Consider the following 22,096-nt stretch of genomic DNA (forward strand, 5'->3'; position numbering starts at 1 on the left):
CAACCACTTCCTTTCTGCTTGGATTTCATTTTCCACTTCACTCCATCCCCCCATTCCTCCTTCTACTGCCTCTAGCATTTGTAATCTTTGCTCTTGCAAATCTGCCATTGATATTTCACTCACAACTTAATTCTTCACTCACACTTTTCTTATGCTTCAGGAAATACTTCAAGGCAATAGGTTTTCATCAAGTTTTCTCACCTTTTATAGAACCAAAATATTCTCCATATCTTCCATTACATGCTATCAATATCTTTGGCAACAAGCTCCAATACCCACCATCATAATAGCCAAGTCATAAATCACCTTTGTCCTGCCCACATATCACCTCCCCTACAGTAACAATATGTTATATCCTATCTTTTCCCTCTATATCCTCATCTTGATATTTTCATCCACTATCTCCTCATCTTAAGCTTTTTCTGCTATCTCCTTATCCTAAGCTTTTCTCACTATCTCCTCATCTTGATATTTTCATTTTCTATCTCCTCATCCTAAGCTTTTTCTGTTATCTCCTGATCCTAAGCTTTTCCCACTATCTCCTCATCCTGAGCTTTTCTCATTGTCTCCTCACCTTGAGCTTTTCATCTGCTATCTTCTTATCTCAAATTTTTCATCTACTATCTCCTCATCCTAAGTTTTTCATCCACTATCTTCTCACCTTGAGCTTTTTTCACACTATCTTCTCATCCCAGGTTTTTCATTCTCTATCCCCTATGTAAATATTATTTTCAATTTGTTGCATATCCTCCAGAGTCATTCCTTCTTCTAGGACCATTGTACACACCTTGTTTCTCTCATATCAGTTCATGTTTTGATCACAAATTGTAGTTCTATTGGTTAAATCATTCAAAAAATCCTCATATGAGATCCCTTGTCATCAAAGTGTTGTCCTCAAAGGTTCTGATTGCCCATCTCATCCTAGTTTCTGATACTACAAATAGATGCTTGCAGGATGCGTCTTTCCTCTTGTCTAATCTTGGTTTGCCAGTATCTAGTCCTACTGATCTCTTTGGCAAAAGGTTACTTTTTTTCATGAATTTTCATTTTCTTTCAATTTATTTTCTTTTTGGGATTTCCAAGTTTGGTTCTTAAAGTATCTCTTCCAAGAAATTGGATTGTTCCCTCCTCAAGGTTTCCATGATCTTCTATATCATGGTGTGCTATGAATGAGGCGATTCAAGAACAAGGTTTTGATTAGGTCTTTTTTGTCTTCTTTTCTGCTTGTAAGTCAGTCGGATATGAACCTTGCATATTAAAAACATGTGATCACTTGTGGTTACATGATGCACTTGGGAAATATCATTTTCTTGTGGGTTAGCTAGTATCGTACTCTGCTTCCTTTGGGATTCATGTGGGGCAATCCTTGTGTGTTTTTTTTGAGTTAGTCCTATGTAATATTGGTGAAAAGGCCTTGATGTTCTTGGTAACCTTAGCATATACCTAATATTACTATATCAAAATAAGTGCTCAACTACATGGTGGTGCTCCCCTTTGGAACACCCCCACGCTCAAGCTTCAATGGAATCCTTCACAACTCACTTCTACGAAAACACATGCCTTTTTTTCGCATCCTATCCAAGCCTCTGATCTAATTAGTCCTATGATCATGATCCATCATATTTATCAATCCTATAGTATCCCAAATTCTCCATCTCCTTTCTACCTCTTACATCACTCACCTTCCAATCTCCACCCCAATTCCTTAACAAGTCCTTTGTCGTCTTCTCCTAAAGTGGAAGTATGAATCCCTATTAATCCTCTCTTAGCCAATCTAAGTTCTTCCTCTTGCACCCTGACTTAGTGTACCTTTTTAAGAATTCATCACGCCTCTTTTTCTTTCCCCACCACCTTCTTGAGGGGGCATCACACAGTCCATTCTCTCCTCTTCTACTCAAGACAAGGGGAACCATATTGCCTTAAAAATATTTCTTCATGTCATCTATCTTCAAACTTCTTTGAAATAGTATTGTTCCAACACTATCTCAAAGAGGGGCAAATCGTAGACACATAAATTTGATTACATCACTTAAGTAATCCTATTTAGTCATCTCCTAAGGCATCATTAATTAAGTATTTAATATTTAATTAATCTATTGTTATCCCTTAGTTAATTAATTCAATTAATCAATTATAGTCCAATTGATAAAATTAAATGACAAATCCAAAATTAATTTAGCAATTAAATCCCTATTCTTCTATTAAATTAAATAAATGCATAAAACTATTTAATTTAATCCCAAAAATCCTCTTTGATCTAATAAAGAATTTCAAATCAATTTCCAACCCCTAACTATACCAAAATCCCCACCATTAGTTAAATCCAACCCATTGACCCATGCTAACCTCGCTTACCCAACTAATTAACCTACCTCATAAGTGCTAGCCCACTTGCATCCCTCTAACATGCCACTTGCACCCTAATGCCCTCCTAAGCTAAGCCTAATCCCTTCCCTAAGGATGTGCATATGTTTAACTAAGGGTTAAGAAAGTCTTAAACCAAACCAAAGTCAAAGTTCTATCCTATCCCTCTTGCATTCCTATTTTAGAGCCTTAAAGGCTCTTATATGACTTGAAGGCTCCTTAAATGCTTTTTACACCCATTTCCCACACTCATCTTCCCTCATCCTCTCTTATCCTCCCTCATAAATCCCTCTAACCACCTATCTTTACCCTCTTCCCTATCCAATCCCCTTGTGACACTTGTCACAAGGCTAGAGCTTTGAAGAAGTGAAATCCATGTGTTCTCTTCTCCTTGCATCCTAGCCCTCCTTAACCAATTACTCTTCCTTGCATCTTAAACCTCCATCTCATTACCCCTTCGCTTATAAATAAAACTCTCTCTCTTCACAATTCATAATTAATTCCATGGAAACTTATAACGCCCCATCAGCCACCACAACATAGCCATTTACATCCTCACCATGTCAAAATCCATGTAAACCTCCATTCTTGAATCCTTCATCCACTTCCATACGTGATCACTTACCACTTGGAGCTTGAGCATACATGAGTACACATCACTAAATCATTGGATACATTGACACCATCAAGGTCACACTTGGGGAGCCTACCATTCTTGGTTTGCTTTCCTCAAATGTGTTACCTTCAGCTTATCATAAAGTAATCTTTAATTTCATTCAATCTGTAAATGTTTAGTTCAAATTCCAAATGTTTCTTTGCATACTAGTTTAAATAAAGTACTACACCCCCAAATAATGTTCTTGACTTCCAACAATTATTTCATAAAATATACTATCAAATAAATACTTGGAGATCCACAACAAAATTAATTCTTTTTTCTTCTCTTTTATGCAAGCTATTTGTTTGTTATTATCACAATAGCTCACAAAGATCAAGATATCCACCATCTCTTTCCATTAGGTGTGCATTATGTATGGAAGTTCAAGAAGATGAAACCTCTTTGTTGGTAAAATAGTCTTTATACCAGACTCCCATATCAATAATATCATCGATTGTAAGTGCCCTCTTATCAAATTTGGGCCCTATTAGTTTTGACTTCATTAGTCTTTAGAGATTTTTAAAAAAGTAACTCTTTAGTGAATAAAAAATGATGCACTTACATTATATCTCCCTTGATGATTTTTTAGGGTTGGTCGAACCAAATGAATACTTTGTGTATTTGACTTTGTACTATTTAAACAATCTCATCTTTGTAGAATATAGGAAAATGGTGTTAGCTTCAATTGATAATGTAACCGAGAATGTTGTGAATGTATGTAAAAGAGTTATATTAGTTGTTATGTTTTTTATTAAGTAAAACAGGTTTTAACATGTGCCTAGAACCCAACAGTAAACAAAATAAAACCAAATTATAGTTTAGAACATAAAACAAAATTGCAATAAAAAACATGCCAAGGAATGCCACAAACCAGTCCTAAGACAAAAAAGCCTCTAAAGGAGCAGGAAAACCCAACAAAACAACAAAAACTAGGGAAAAATGTATAAAAGCTAGGATAATAGATTAGGGCACTACCTCTTTGACTAGCTTAGCAATCTCGAGGTCCAGCTTCTCCATGGTCTCTGCCACTTCAGTCATCAACTAATTTTCTTCTGGGTTATCCTCCTTGTCCCTCTTCCTCTTGTTTGAACTCACTTTATAGTTCGGGCTGTCATCTAGGAGGTTGGTATCCTCTTTAGGAGACCTATTTTCCTTGTTGACTATATCAACATTCCCATCTATAACCACCTTCATCATCTTGTGCATTTTTTTAATATTATCATTTAAACTATGAAGAGTATACTCCATCCTGCCCAATCTCTTACCCATCTTAGTGACCTTAGTTTCCAGTATGTTGATTTTGTCAAACCCATCATATGTTGTTATGTTTTCATTGATGTTAAGTCTTAATTGATTAGACATTATACTAACTTAGTAGAGTGCTATATTGTAATGCCCAGCCAAGGAACCCAAAAGATATTAACCTAAAGTTTCACTAAGTTTGTCAAACATTTTTTTTTAAATAATAACTTAACAACAACAGATACAATATAGCAGAAGCATTAATCACACACATAAACACAATCCATAGAACAAATTACATCTCTTAAGGGTCCCATGATGTTGAATCACATTTAAGTTTAATTAATACTAAATCCAATACACAACAAAACAACATCAAAGAACAATCAAAAGTACAAATCTAATTAAATAATATATAATTAGAGGATGCCATTTGGCAATAAACATACTGCATAATCATCCACTATACAAGTCACAGGGTATGACAAGCTCAAAGAATATACATCATAAATAAATTACATCATCTCATAAGATCTTTGAAAATCAAGTATAGTACAATAGAATAAATCAGAAAGAAAGGATCATCTCCACAATGACATTTTGCTGTTGGATCTCAATGGTATAAGAAAAATACACTACCACTCAACCTCGTGGAACCTAAATGGCCCACTCCCACCATGATGAGGAGATAATCTCAAGTCCCATATGGAAATTGGTCCATAAGTCATAACCAACATCTAGGTCAAGGAAAACACTTGAAAGAAAACCATCTCAAGGGTGCCAAGAAACAAGTGTCATCTAAACCCAAAGGCAACAATGACATGTAGGAAATCTACTATGTAAGTGGGCAAGTATCATCACATGAACCAACTCTAAGGTTACCTTGGTAACCACTCTGGACTCCAACCCCCTAGTGTCTCTATGCGGTAACATTATCCTTTCATATAGATAAGGCATACTAACGAAGCAAGGTCACAACCAAGCACCCTCTCTACTCCTATCCTAGCCTGTACTGGCACTCAAGGCATGGGCAAGGAAAAACACTGACTCTTATTAATACATTTTACTCTCATTTAATGAAATATTATCACTTATTAAAACAACTTACAATGGGTTACCCAAGTACTCACTTAGGGCTCCAAACTCCATTGCAAGCCACTTCCCAATGTACACATAGATTACCTACCTTAGGCTCATAAACAATACAAATCATAAAATCACAATTTTCACCTCAATCCTTTACACACAACTGTAAAGCACCTATAGATAAAACATAGTAATCACCTTGGTCCTATACAAGAAACTAGAAAGCACCTAAAGACAAATCATAGCATTCACCTTAGTCCTATGCAAGTCCTATACAAGCAATTGGAAAGCACTAGAAGATAATTGATCAAAAGCTCAAAGGTTACAACAAGAAACTTGCAATAATCACCTTAGTTCTATACAAGCAACTGGAAAGCACCAACAAGCATTGATCAAATCTCATCATAGAAAACATGTGACACATCACCATGGTCAGGTATAAAAGATTGTATACATAACATCATCATAGAACAAAATCCCCAAGCCTCTCGTAAATATCTCGATTGTTCAATGCACTAAGTCAACCCCCAAACCCAACACAAAAGAAAAAAAACAACATAGTTGTGTAGTTTCATAATTTTGTTTGGTTTTGAAAACATACAATTTTGATTTAATAGTAGGTTCAAGTTTATGTACACCATTGAAAAATATATCCTAAAGTTCATAATGATCATTTAATTAAATCAATATTAAATTTAGCAATAAATAATCCAATTATAGACTATGGTTTAAAATGGATAATCATTTCCAAAACTTTCAATTTAATAACTAGTTCATATAATCTTAAATTCATCTTAACAAAATTAAACAATTAATATTAACTATAAGAATAATAATTACCAACTATTAATAACTAATTCTAATTTATTAATAATCACCATTACTATAATAAGAAAATAATATTAACATTTTTTTAATATGCATTTATTATTAAAATAATATGGGAGGGAAAGAATCATGACCACTCTACTTGCGAAAATGTCTAATAGCGAAAAACAAACGTGGTTTCATCCAAAAAAAAAGAAGGCGAAGACCTAAGAATAACCAGGTTTTTTCAAAATTTGTGGGAAAATTGTCTTAGCAGCAGAAGGAAAATAGTCCACCATGGCATCATCGCACTGGAAAACATGAGATATGTTCTCTTAAAACCTTGAACTCCTTCCAACCATTGGGAAATCTCAGGGTGTAGGATAAGGAAATTTGTTGAAATGAAAGCAAGAATGGAAGACTGAACACTACGAATATTTATCAAGAGGCTTCCATTTTGAACAATGAGGTACTTAACTTGCATCCGATTATTTTCACAGCTGAAAAGATTGATCTACAATTTAAGTTTTTTAATTTCACAAAATATGTGAAGCAAGGGTTTTCTAAAAAACCTAGCATCGGCTTAACTAAGATACCAATAAATAATAATGGCTTGACTCCAAAAAGCCCTAAATTTTCTCCAACATATATTCCTCCTCACCTTAGGAGAGATAATATGAAGGCAAATAATTCTCTTAAAAATCCTATAAAGGGTTCAGTGCTTAAAGGTGTAAATCCAGAGGAGAATGTGGTCATTATTAGCAATCAATACAGTGAAAAATGATGGAAAGAATGCTAGGATTTTGGCATCTTTGCCTACTGGAATTGGCCAATAGAAGAATTCAAAAATCTTACAGATTGGTTGGAAGACTTCTGCTTGGAACATGTAAGTATCTCTCATTTTACCAATAGAATAGCATATCTGCATTATGCAAATGAGTTGATTAAGAAAGAATTTTTACAACTTTCAAAATGTTTCTTCAAAGGATATGCCATTAATTTTTTTGAGTCGTTTCAAGACTGTAAGAGGGAAAACTTAAATTTCCTTATCCCTACATGGATAACCCTTCAGTCGATTCCACCTGAACTGATGCATTTGGAAATCTTTAAGAAAATAGTCTCCTCTATGGGAGACCTAGTTGGAATTGATATCTCTTGTGAATTTTGTAACAACATTAGATTATTGATAAATTATAAAGTCAAATCCTTTTCTTTTAATGCTATCAAAATCATCACAAATTCGACAATATATTACATCAATTGCCTTAGAAAGGATTTAGAGATTTTTGAAAATTTCAAATTAGATATTGAATGTAATACTAGTTTCAAGAATATACAGCTCAATACAGATCTTGAGGATGTCTTTCCCTTAATGAATATAAATAACAAAAAAGATCATAAAGAATACAACTCAAATCTCCTGAAGCCTTAGTTGAAATCCATTGTGATTAAAGATGTAATTAGAGATAATAGTCTAAGTAGGGCTAAAAAATTGGATCAACCAAATTCTTCTAATGAAAAAATAGAAGTTACAACCATAGTAAGGGAAGGAAATTCCAAGGAAGGGGAGAAAGATCCCTAGCAGACTTCCTCTTATGAAAGAACAGAGCCCCTAAAAGAAAGATCTAGAAGCAAAAAAAGAAGAGAAGAAACAGTAAAAGGAAAGAGAAATCTAAGGATAAGGCATATCCCAATATCAGAAAAGTAAAAGAAATACAGGAAAAAGAATAGGAGAATGTAAACAATGATTTCTTAACCAACAGTGGAAAGATAGACACAAACATAGTCATCCCAAAATTAAATCTACAACCAACACCAGATGAATCTCCATAGAACATAACTAAAAAATTGCCTAAGTTTTGGCAAACACCTGAAAATCAGAGAATCAAGGAAAGTAAAGAAGAACTTAATAATACTAATCAGGATATTGGAGCTATCTCTTGGGATTTCAGTAAATTTTTGAATAATGACATTAGCTTCTCAGAGGATTCAGAGTGGGAAGATAAAGAGGATGAAAATTTGGAGCACTTACTAAAGATCTTATTCAAGTCTTTAGTCCAGATAACATTGATAAAAGCAATTTAGTCCAAAAAGAGAATCTTCTAAAAAAGTTCTTAAATTAGGTGGAGAGAACTATTCTTTTGATGATTTAAGACAAGATATCATGAGTATAGAATTTGAAGATAGATTACAAAGGCAAAAATCAAATGAAATCACAAAAGATGACAATATGGATCAAATCATTAATACAGAAGAAGAACATATCAACATTTCAGAAAGGATTCTATTAGAACTTGAAGAAGAGGAAATAAATATGCTTGAAAATGGATAGATTGATGACACCAGCAATAATAATTATGAATAGTTAGGCATTCTTATGAACCAAGAAGGCATCAAGACACCAAGGTGTGGGATATCGAAAGTTAAAAGAGGCAGACAATCATTGAAAGAGCTCAGAGAAGTAGATGGTCAGGCCAAAGAATAGGAAAAAATCAGTGATATTTTTAATTCTGGGAAGGGGAAGACCCTTCCCAAGGAAGCATGATGATCACTACATGGAATGCTAGAGGCTTAAATGCCTCTAGCAAGAAAAGGCTTTTATACCACAATCTAAAAGCCTTTGAATCCAAAATATTTATGTTGCAAGAAACTAAACTTAACAAAGATGAAGGTCACAGATTAGAAAATAAAATGAGAAGATGGAAAATGCATCTACAAGAATCTAGAGGGGCTTCAGGAGGTCTGGGTCTTATTTGGAATCCTAGGAAGGTAAGTCTCAAGATCATTGATTCAAGACATTCCTAGATCAGTAGCTACATCAAAGGTATTAATTCTAACCTTCAATTTTTATTGATTAATGTATACAACCCAATTCAAAATTTAGATAAAAAATCTTTGTGGATAGAATTAAGTTCATTCAAAACGAAACATAATAATGATCTAATAATCATAGGTGGAGATTTTAATACCATGCTTAGTTTAGATGGAAAAGCTGGAGGATCAAAGTAGATTCACCCAACTTCTATAGATTTTAAAATTTGGGTAGATATGAATTACTTAGCTGATATTCCAACCAGCAATGAGAAATATACTTGGAATAATAGGAGGAAAGATTTCAATTATATAGTAGAAAAACTAGATAGATTTTTGGTTAGAGGAGATCGTAGTTATTTTGATTTGGATATTCAATCCTCTATCCTTCCTATAGCTAGATCAGATCACTACCTAGTACAAATTAGTCTAATTGAACCTTAAAAACCAGATAGAAATCCTTTCAAATGTGAAAAGATGTGGTTCCTACACAATAACTTTATGAATCTCATCAAAATATGGTGGAATGAAGAATTTTTCAAAGGATAAAAAATGTTCACCTTTGTATCTAAAATGAAATATATTAAAGAAAAGATTCTCATATGGAATAAAGAACACTTTAGAAATACTTTTAAGGAAAAACTAGACATAGAAGAAGAATTAAACAAACTAAATACCGAAATTATAAAAAATGGCATGAATAACAAATCTTACCTTCTAGAGAAAGAATTACTAGGTAAACAAGAAAACATATTAGCTAAAGAAGAAATCTTCTTGAGACAAAAATCTAGAGAAAAATGGTTAAATGAAGGAGACTGAAATACAAATTTTTTTCATAATAATACTCTATCTAATAGAGCCTTTAAAAGTATTACCAAGATTAAAGACTCTACAAGAACATTAACAAAAAATCCAAAAAAGATTGCTGAAGCGATGGTGAATCATTTTTATAATATTCTTAATAACTTCGAGAGTTCAAATAAGACAACACAAGATAAAATGTTGGAAACCATTCCTTCATTAATATCTGCAGATGATAACAAGAATTTAAACAAACCAATTTCTTTGGAAGAAGTTAAGTTTGCCCTCTTTAGTATGAATCTAGACAAATCTCTAGGCCCAGATGGTTTTCAGGCCTTTTTCTTCTAAAAATGTTGGGATGTAATCAGAATAGACTTATGGAAAGATATCAAAGCTACTAAGAATGGAGGCTTACTTTTATTTGAAATTAATTTCACATTTCTTACCCTAATTCCCAAAACTAAAAACCATGAAAATCTAGGTGAGTTCAGACCAATAGCTCTGTGCAATACTATTTACAAGATATTCTCCAAAATTCTTTCTATCCACTTAAAACCCCTCCTATCTAAACTTATTTTCAAAGAACAAACTGGTTTTGTCCTAGGGCACTCTGTTTTAGATAGTATTTTAATCATTCAAGAAGCTATCCATTCAGTTATCAAAAATAAAACCCTAAGTATGTTTATTAAACTTATATTCAGAAGGCATACGACATGGTTAATTGGAGATTTCTATGCAAAACCCTAGAAGTATTTGGTTTTTCCTGGCAATGGGTAAATTTGATTTATCAATGTATCTCTACAACCAAAATTTCCATTCTGATAAATGGAACCCCTAAATGTTTCTTTGATACTTTGAGAGGCCTAAGGCAAGGAGATCCTCTATCTCCCTTCCTTTTCATCATCATGGCTAAGGCCTTCGGAAGAGCCTTCTCTAAAGCCCATTCTGAAAGGAAAATCAATAGTATTTTTGTTACAGAGAATGTTCCAAATATCACTCATCAACAATATGTAGATGACACAATTCTCCCCATTGAGAGTTCCTTTGTAGAAGCTATCAACATTAAATCTATTATTCAGTTATACTTGGAAGCATATGGACAAAAAATTAATGTAGACAAATATGAAATCTTCTTTATAAACACTAATCCAAAAATGGAAAAACAAATTTGTAGTATTATGGGTTTTAAGAAAGGTGATTTCCCATGTAAGTATCTAGGCATTGAAATAGAAAATGGCAATAAACATCATAAAGTTTGGAAGCAGGTTCTCTCTAAATTAGAAACTAAGATAGGAGGATGGAAGGACAAATGGCTTACTAAGGTTGGTAAAATTACCAAAATTGAAGCTATCCTTTCTGCATTACCCATCTTCCCTTTATCTTGCCTCCCTCTTCCTAAAATTACTAATAATAAGTTAGAGGAAAAATTAAGGAACTTTCTTTGGAAAGATTGTGATGAGGAAAAAACATTGGCTCTTATCAAATGGGATAAAATTAGTAAACCTAAAGAAATGAGAGGTTTAGGAATTAAGAAGCTTAATTGGCAAAATGAAGCTCTTGGAGCAAAACTAACTTGGAGGCCTTTTAAGGAACACAATAAAAAATGGGTTAAAATTTTGTACAACAAATATCTTGATGCAGATAACCCCCTTTCTATATTCATAATGAAAAATATACCCAAAGGTTTTGAGAGTTGGAACTTTATTGCTAAACGTAGACATATTATAACTAAACATCTTTCATGGGACATTGTAGAGGTCTAGATGCTCTGTTCTAGGAGGACTCCTGGGATGGATCCCCTCCTTTAAACTCTCTAGGACTTCTAGATAAATGCAAAAATCTCCTCACCAGATTATGGTGAACTAGAGTAAAGGATTACATGTCTCTTAACAAAGAACAAGAATGGATATGGAAATCTATAGATGATTTGGACCTAGACCCAGATGCAAAAAATTATTTTAAGAAGATGATCGCCAAAAGGAAAATCAGACAGATCAATAGGGAAGATAAGCTGATTTGGGCAGCATTTATAACAGGTATTTATAGTGTTAAAGAGGGATATAAAGAAATTATCAATTCCCAAAAATGGGAAGAGATCAATATCCCACTACACCTTTGTCGGGATGCCTCTTGCTTACCTAAAGTAGGATTTTTTCCATGGCTAGCTTTCCAAGGTAAGATCCTCACAACTGATAAATTACAAAAAAGAGGTGTTCAAGGTCCCTTGAGATGTGTTCTTTGTAAACAAGACATTGGAGAAGTAGATCATTTATTATATAACTACTCATTTGCTAAATTTTGTTGGGAATGGCTTAGACAAAAAATGGATTGGACTTCTCCTTTCCTAGGAACTTTTAAGGACCTACTGAAAGGATGGCCCAAAGGGAAAAACATTGGCATCTATAGCAAGATTTGGAATATATGCCCATCTATTCTCATATAGGAAATTTGGAAGGAGAGAAATAGAAGAATTTTCAAGAATCAAGAAATGTAGGCTGCTATCCTTATTAATAAAATTGAAGCTAGCATTATTGAAACCCTCAATTCTAATATTAGAAAATCTAGATTCGAAGAAGGGTCCTTCTCCCTTTGGGATAGCAAGGTTAAATTCAAATGGGCTAACTTTATCAACCCTTCTCAACTTTACTCCGCTAGGAATGCGGTGGCCAAGCAAAATTGCAAATGGACACCTCCCCCTCGGGATGGTATAAACTTAATTTTGATGGTGCCTACCATGGCAATCCAAGACAATCAGGAATTGGTTGTATAATTAATAACGAAGATGGGAAATGGATTATGAAAAGAGCTAAATATATCAAACCTACCTCAAATAATTTAGTTGAACTTGAAGCCCTACTAGAAGGCATTAAACTATGCCTAAAAATAGGTATAGCCAAAGTGATTATTGAAGGATATTCTCAAATAGTTCTCAATGCTTTACATAAAAGATCGACTCCTAATTAAGTTTTAAATTCAAAACTAGAAGAAATTCTCAATCTATTAGATAAAATAAAGGAATACCAAGTAATTCACATCTTTAGAGAAGGTAATCTAAAATGGATAAATTGGCAAATATAGGAGCTGATAGTTTAGACCTCCTTCAAGTTAACAATATAACATAGTTAAGTTTCTCATATAGATTTAGTTTGTACAATATTACCCCCTTTTATGATTTTAGCCTCTTTTGGATCATTTATTTATCTATGACTATTGGTTAAGCTTAGTATTGCTTACCTATGGAAAGTAGTCTTAATAAACAAGCTTTTCACCCTTCATATTTTTAGACTTATCTTTGGTTTTCCAGGTTTAGAAAGTCTGAAATTTAAATAGGGATATCTTTTTTGGCTTCCTCTGTAGTTGATTTCTACCCTGCTATGTTTAAGGGTTTGTTTTATTATGTAAGTTTTTGTCATTTACTCTCTATTATATATTTATCTAGTTAGTTTATTATCTTAAGGTTTTAAGATTATTTTAGTCCCTCAATTTGTCAAACTGCATTTTCCTCTTTTGGTGCTAACCACTCTAACATATCTATGCTCTTTAGTTTGTCTAGTCATTCAGTTGTGGTTGTTTTCAGGGCTAAGCAAGGAAAGATATTCAGTCAAAATCCTCTTAGGGCAATTAATCTTGATTATTTTGTATATAATTATTGTAAAGGACCTAATGCAATTTAAATATTCCTTAGATGTTCTCTTCAAAAAGCTTCTTAGATTTTATCAGGGGTATGCCCCTTTGACATGTGTATTTTTAGGACATATGCCCCAAGCAAGACTGGAGGTTTTATTCCCCATTCTTTCCTACCAGTGCCCGTTTGAACATAGGACATATAAAATATTTTTTTATGAATAAAATATATTATAAAGGCTTCAACCGTTTACCGATAAAAGAAGAAGAAGAAAATAATAGTAACTAATTTAATATTAATATACATTATAATTTAAGCAATTAAAAATTAAATAAATTAAATAATAATTAAAAATAAACAAATTACATTTTTTTTTTATTAAATTAAAAAAGTTGATAACAAATTAATTAGAAAAAAGATATGCAAATTTCAATAACATTTTAGGCCTGTTGGCCGAGGACATTGTTGTTAGGATAGTATCGTTTCTGTTGTAGCAACGTACTACCTTATGACAGTACCTACTACTACAGAAGCAACCACATTTGTCGTGCAACCAATATGTGTCATGGGTGGGTGGGGGAATTGGTGGCCCCACCCACCTTTTAACATATACTTTTTTTAATTTGTTCTTTTTTTGTTTAAAAAAATAAAACAACAAAATTCCTCATTGCAATATTTTAATTTTTTTTTGAATAATATGTGATAAAATTATCATAGTAAAATCATTTATTGTGGTAATTTTATTAACATTTTTAAAAAATAAATTCATGTGACAGATCTGATAGAAAAATTACAATTAACTAATCGAATTTCAAATCTCAAATCTTTAATCCGTTTCCAAACCCTACCAATATCAAAATATAAATCTCCAAAATTTACAAATGAGGGTTTTAAACTTTCAAATCATACACATATATTTCTTAATTGAAGAATGATAAATTCACATACAAGGGTTTCAACCCAATTCAATTCTCAAAATAATTTCATTCAGACGTGAAGAAGACCGAGAATTTAAAGAACAAAAAACTATTGCACAAAACCCACAAGTTCCTACCTAGATCTGATGCTAAAACAACAAACTCATAGAACTCACAAGTAATTTCCCCCTCTTCCAAAAACCTTCTTTTTAAAAAATTGGCTCCTCTTCCTCCCAATCTTGGTATGGATAAATGAGCTCTAATTTCCTAATAAATAGCTTTCCCCAAATTAGGGCTTTGATTTTGCAATCACACAAAACCCTTTTCTTAATTATTTTATTATATTTTAATTTTCATGTGTAACCGTTTTGCAATTTAATTAAAATAACTTTATTAAATCAATTCCTTTCTCTTTTATTAATTCACGAGACTTTTTTAATAAAAAATTTACTAATCTAACTAATAATAATGTTTAGAGTTTATTGTAAAAATGAAACTCCTAAATATATTATTTTAAATTAAATAAATATGATTATGCCAAAATTAGAACTTTAACTATATGTTTTGAATTTAATTATTTTACTTAATTAATTTCTCAATTAATTAAATATTGGATTTTCTTTATAAAATTTTCATTTAATTAAATCACTAAATTATCTTTAAATTTGATTTAATTATAACTAAAAATCACAACAGACCCACAAGACTAAATATGAAAACCCATAATAAAGTACAGAATACTAGATTGAACTCAAGGGTCAAAATCATGAATTCACATCACTTGACGAATTCAGAAGGGTAAACAACTCATATACTTGTCCTACTTTCTAGGACAATTGGCTTAAGGTTAGGATTTGGACTCAAGAATTATCTCCCCTCTTTTACCATTAAGATATTGTGATAGGGCACACTCATCCTGGCAATTCAAGGAAGTTGATGCCCGGTACCTTCAATCTGCATAAAATCCATACATGTACATACGCATATATTCCAAACTAAACAAGCAATGATAGGGAGTGGTGCATCATGTAGATCCTGACTAGCAGGTGACTATGACTCCCTCCCTCAACCACATCAGAAACATCAAACATAAAGTAAAACATATAACCACACCATACACATGCAAGTATGTGGTAAGTATCCATAGAGACTACATATAAACCATTCATCTAACTAATCATCATGAGATAACTGGAATCATTGTATGAACATACATGTATCATCATAGAAATAATCCTAAACACATGAAATAACTAACTCAACATATAAATCAACTGAGTATGAAATAATTTTTAATCAAATTCGGTAATCAAGTACCACTAATCATAAAATTGGCCTAAAAGAATTCATCAATATGACATGAAAAGTCAACTAGGGGTAGGCATTACATATCACAAGTTAATTGATGAAGAGGATTTGAAGAAAGTATGTTGAAGACAGAGTTAATAAGTATGGTACTCAATGGGCACTTGAATGAGTTGGACAATGATAATGTAATGTTCTTTTGATTATTTTACAATCATGTAATATTGTAGTGTAATGTGTTACACAAGCACATCAAGTAATAAGGTTAAAGAAGGAAAAATGTATTCATCGAGTGACTACAATGTTCATTGAGTAGTTGACTAAGCAAGTGAAAGTTCATTGTTACCCGACCAAGTTTAGTAGTGCCCAGGTGATATATTACCCAAGTAAAATGTTATATTCACTGAGTAACAACATGAAGAACATATTTGTAAATATGGAATCTGAAGCCTACTTTTGATAGAAATTAAGAAATTTTGAGAAGTTCAAAGGTGCAAGTCAAAGTTGGTTACATGATCAACAACAAAAATACAATGAAGATCTAATGATGGAGATTTGCGAAGGATAAAAATGAGCACAAAGTTATGTAAAAGTTCTATTTTCTAGGTGGTTACATGCAAAAAACCTAAGATCAACGATGATGATCAAACAACAATAATTGTAAGAACTTGGAAGCATAGAGACTAATATTTAAGGAGTAGTTAAACAAGTTTTTTGGTTGCTGATGTTGCTGGTTGGATGTTGATTGAACGATAAGGGAGGAGATTAAAGTGCAAAGTTGTTGAAGAATATAAGAGATAGGTGAATTGAGTAGAGAAAGAGAAGATCAGAGTAGAGTTAAGTGAACAAGTGATAGAGTGAGGGTGTGAATTATCCAAGTAAAGAGATAAAAGACAAAGCAAGTGGAAAGGAGATCTTATTAAGAAAGGTATTGTTAAACCTAACATATCACTTTATGATGTTACTTTCTAATCACTATAGAAGAAAAATCTCATTAACTGAGCGGACCTAACAATTCTATGAAATCCTATATGGTAACATCGATTAGTGATGTTTGTAAGTCCTTTAAATTAGACCACTCTTTGGATAGGATCAAGGAGTGATAAGGTCTAGATGTTCTTTTGGTGTAAATCATCTAACAAGGTCACATTAACAATGTGGATGTAAACCTTTGACAAAGTTGGATCCTAGCAAAGCTCACTTCAAAAGAGTGAAAATTTTGGGTTTCTAGTCCCAAGTGGTCTTTCCCTTTATAAGTTTTCCACGTTAAAATCTTGGTGTCAGATGTATGATTGTTGTTATGTTGCAAGTTGATTTTTATGTTATTTAATTTTTATTGCAACTCGGTAATAACTAGGTTAATGGTTGGTAACAAATAAGTTATATTACTAACATTCAGTAATAACATATACAATGAATGAAAAGTTTGGAGTAAATTGATTGTGTGAGTAAACTTAGAAGTAGAATGAGAACACTGAGTATTTTCTTATGATGTTTAGCAAGTTTGTTTGATACCAAAGTGTTTGAAGGGACTGTAGGATAATTGGACATAATTGATTCACCCCCACCCTCCACCCTCAACTATATGAAAAATGGCTCCATACATCCAATTTATTTTCCTCCCATCAATTTTAACATGAATTGATCATTTAGCAAGTTCTCTTGTTTGAAATCAGTCATTGTCACATTATTGTACTTATTCAAGGGGCACCACTGTGTATGTTAATGATATCCTTAGTATGAATCACATCAATTGACACATGAGAGAATGTATTGATGGTTTGAATGTATGTGTCCTTTTGTCTACCTAGTGCATTCATTAGGGGACTCAACACTCCACATGATGTATAATAGTACAAACTATATCTTAGTTTACAAGGCTTAGTTGTCTATGGAAAAGAGATTTTGGTTTTACACTAAGTTTTCATGTTTGCACTTTTGGTTTTGGGGAAATTAAATATGAGTTTACACACATACACATGATCAAACTACCATGTTTCTCAATTACTGCACATAGAGAGGCATGACCAAGATAACACATGCAAGGGGGAAAGAACAAAAGACAAGAGACAAAAGTATAAATAAAAGATAGTTATTGATGTATTTTTTTACTTAATAAAAGTATGTAGTTTGAGATAAACTTAGTTTGTTTGAGATTTAGATAAAAATAATAAAGAATATGAAGTTGAGAAAGACACTCAATTAAGGCTTAGGTGTTTGATGGTTGGGATGAGGTGGATAGAAGGCAATAATACGAAAAGGGAATTTTGTTAATATATTTTTGTGTAGGTGTTTAATAGTTGGAATGAGGTGGAAAGAAGTCATAATGGAGAGATAAGGTCTGGCACTATTTCTTATTAAAGATGATATTATGGGTGGTAATATGATATGTGTTAATGTTCTTAGTGTATTAATGTTCTATATGGGCATGATAATGTTCTCTAGACCTTTGTGCAACATAAACTCTAAATGTTGATATATATATGCCTATAATTGTTCTTACATACAAAATATTCAAAAATTGGAAAATTGGAACACTAGATAAAATCATGGATCTAGCTCAATTAGATCATTCAATTGATTTAGTGATTAAATAAAAATGTAGGTTATAAGTTTATGTGAATAAGGCCTAGGTGTAACTCAGAGCCTGGTGAAATAATGTTAGATTTCTATCAACATTTTGGGTGCTCTTTTAGATACTCTAGACCCTTGTGAAAGTTACATACACTTCATGCAAAAGAAATATCTATCCCTAGTCATGACTTTGAGGTTCCTAACTTCAAGATTAATGATTTTTCAATAAAAAATGGATATGGGCTTCATTTTGTATTAATCACTTGTTGTTTTTCTAATAACCTCTGTTCTCCTTCAAGGTTTGATAACATTTTTCTTTGATGTCTAAGAAAAATGCGGGGCATCATTGGTTATGGATACCTCATTAGTACTTCTAGAACACATACCTAGCTTGTCTTCCAAATCCTCTTTCATTTTTTAAAACTTGTCATTAAGCTTCTTCTTCAATAGATTATTTCATATCTCCTCACAAGTATCAAATCTCTTTGCATTAAAATCCTTTGATTTGTCGGCCATAATTTTAGCAAGACTAATCCATTCATGTCAAAAGAACTCATGGGGTATGTATTGGATCCATACAATTTTGTGCTTAATAAACTTCATATATAAATTATCATCATCAACCATGAATGTAATGACTTCCTTGTATTTGTCTACTACTTGTGCTAGTATAGTATTTTTCTTTTATTTCATTCAAAAAGGTTTTCAAGAAATCACAATAAGTTGTTTCCCTAGCCTTCCCATTTGAAAAGTTATACATGTTATCTCTAATATAAGAACGAACTAAGATAACCTTCCCCCCAAATAATTTTCTTGACTCACAATATTTATTTCATGAAATGTAGTATCAAATAAATACTTAGAGACCCACAACAAAATTAATACTTGTTTCTTTTCTTTTATACAAGTTATTTGTTTGTTGTTGTCACAATAACTTACAAAGATCAAGATATCCAATGTCTATTTCCATTAGGTGTGCATTATGTATGGAAGTTCAAGAAGATGAATCCTCTTTGTTGGTGAAATATGTATACACTAATCTAATGTGCTAGAAATACTAATCTAATGAAAGCATTTACACATTAAACTAACATAACATATAAGAGAGACAAAGAGAAGACAAAATCCAATGAGAATGTGAGCCATGGATAGGCTCTCTCAATGAGATTTGTTCTCTTGTTTTTGAGATGTGTTATGTGTAGATTGGGGATGTATGCTCAAATGCTCAAAGTTTCTTCAATGGTGGAGATGGATAATAGCAAATTGGTAGCTTTGTGAGCTCTCAATTTGGCATTATAAGGGTATGGGTATGGCTTTTGGCTCTCAAAAGGGCATGGTAACTTTAGCTCAAAGATTGTTGATGAAATGGCTTGGGATGGGATTCAATTTATAGGCTAAGGGGTAGAGCGATGGAGGGCTTAGATGCAAGGATGGATGAAGGCTTAAGGAGGGCTAGGATGCACTCAAAGGAGAGCACATGGATTGTGCTTGTTTAGCACCAATGGGAAGATGACACTTGTCACAAGGAGGATGAGTGTGAGAGGGTAGGGTAAAGGGTTGGTTAAAGGCATGATGAGTGGTGTTGAGTATGTAAGAGGGATGTAAGAGGAATGAGTGTGGAAGAGGGAAGAGTGTGGAAGATGGGTGTAAGAGTCATGAGTGGGCTTGTAAGAGTCTTTTATGGTTTGTAAGAGCACTCATGACTTGGTGGTTGGGATTTTTGAGGGGAGACTTTGGTTTGGATTAGGAAAGTCTTAAACTTGTTTAAGGAATGTGACAACATTAGGGGGTGGATTAGGCTTGGGTTTAGGATTAGATTAGAGATGTTAGAGATGTGCAAGTGGATGGCATTACTGAGGGTGGGTGAGTTAGTGGCTAAGCTAGGTTAGTATGGGTGGATGGGGTGGATTAGGCTAAATGGAGGATTAGGGATAGGTTAGGGGTTTTTGGATTTGAGGATTTTATTTATCAAATAGATTTATTTAATAAATGGGGATTTTTGGAATTAGATAGAAGAATAGGATTTAATTGATAAATAATAGGTTATTTGATTTATCAATTAGGACTATAGATGATTAATTAAATTAATCAACTAGGGATGGCAAAGGATTAATTAAATAAAAATTTAATTAATGATGCCTTTAGAGATAACTAAATGGGATTACTAAAGCAGTGTAATCAAATTTAGGTGTCTACAAAATAGTCTTTTTACCATACTCCCATATGCATAATATCATCAATTGTAAGTGCCCTCTTATCAAATTTGAGCCCTATTAGTTTTGACTTTAGCATTCTTTAGAGACTTTAAAAGAAGTAACTCTTAAGTGGATCACAAACCGTGCACTTACCTTATTCCTCCCTTGATGATCATGTAAGGTTGGTCAAACCAAATAAATTCTTTGTGTATTTGACTTAATACTATCCAAACCATTTCATCTTTGTAGAATATAGGAAAATGGCTCCATACATCCAATTTATTTTCTGCCCACAAATTTTAACATGAGTTGATCATTTAGCAAGTTATCTTGTTTGAAATCAACCATTGTCACATTATTGTACTTATTCAAGGGGGCATCAATATGTATGTTGATATCCTCAACATGAATCACATCAATTAGCACATGAGATAATGTACTAATGGTTTGAACATTCAAAATATTTTTTTGGGGTTTATTCTTAAAACCATATCTTGGCATTTCTATTACATCAATAATCCTAACATTATCCATTCTTAACTTTTGAGACTTAAGGTTTTTAGGGAACTCATAAATATCTAGAAAAATGATGGTTATGATTTTGCACATTAACACATTTGCAAGTCTTATTTGTTAATCTACTCTTGAATGCTTTGAATGAGATAAAAATGACCAAATATTGTATAAGAACTTCTTCAACCTATCACATTATAATTACCTTAGGTTTTAACAACTTCTAACCTTCTATCATGACATAATTCTATTAGTCACTCAATAATCCTTTGCAAATAAATCATATTCTCTAGAAATTTAACCAAATAAATATCAAACAAAATAAATGTTTCCATCAAACCGTTCAACAATATGTTCAAGATTCTAGCATCTATATTGTGCAAGGGGCTCAAGATATTTCATAAATAGATTCCTTTGATCCAAAACTATACCAGTCAATTTTTAGAAGAATCATATGCATCATCCTAATCTAAAAATCATTTCTTCACCTCACTAGTCTTCCTTCTTCTTCTAAATCCTTTCCATCTCTTTTTTTATTTGAATTAGATCAACCTTTTTCTAAGGCACAAAAGATCTATCAATCTTCCTTTTGTATAACTTAGAAATATGTCCTTGTTTATTGCAGTTATATTATATATATATATATATATATATATATATATATATATATATATATATATATATATATATATATATATATATATATATATATATATATATATATATATATATATATATATATATAATACCATGTTGTAGATAATTTTAAAAAAAAAATGGAGCCCTATCGAACTCAAAGTTGAATGCTTCCCCATTTTTATTGGTGCAATTTCCCCCATATTTTTCATTGAGGGTTTGGAAGTAGCATCCCCAAGACAGGGTCTAGGGTAGTGCTCCAAGAAGCCAAAAATGACTTTTAATATTGTACAAAAGCATCATGAGTTATTTCTCTATTGGTTAACATATTCTATCCCATTTTTGTAACTAGCTTAAGTCTTGTTAAAATTGATTAGGGTTAGGGTTTTTTCTTAAGAGAATTTGGTAGCTTCTTGCAGCAATATTGAGTTGCAAGGGATTGTAGAATGTAATCAATTTGATTTATTAGAATTTAATAATGAACTCTCTATTTAGTGGATGCAACTTGAGTTTGGTTGATCCTTGTTAAATCTTTGTGTCTTCAAGCTACTTTTGTGTATTT

The sequence above is a fragment of the Cupressus sempervirens genome, chromosome 6, assembly GCF_028749045.1.
Source record: "Cupressus sempervirens isolate cs-2001-9-10 chromosome 6, ASM2874904v1, whole genome shotgun sequence".
NCBI classification, from domain to species: domain Eukaryota; kingdom Viridiplantae; phylum Streptophyta; class Pinopsida; order Cupressales; family Cupressaceae; genus Cupressus; species Cupressus sempervirens.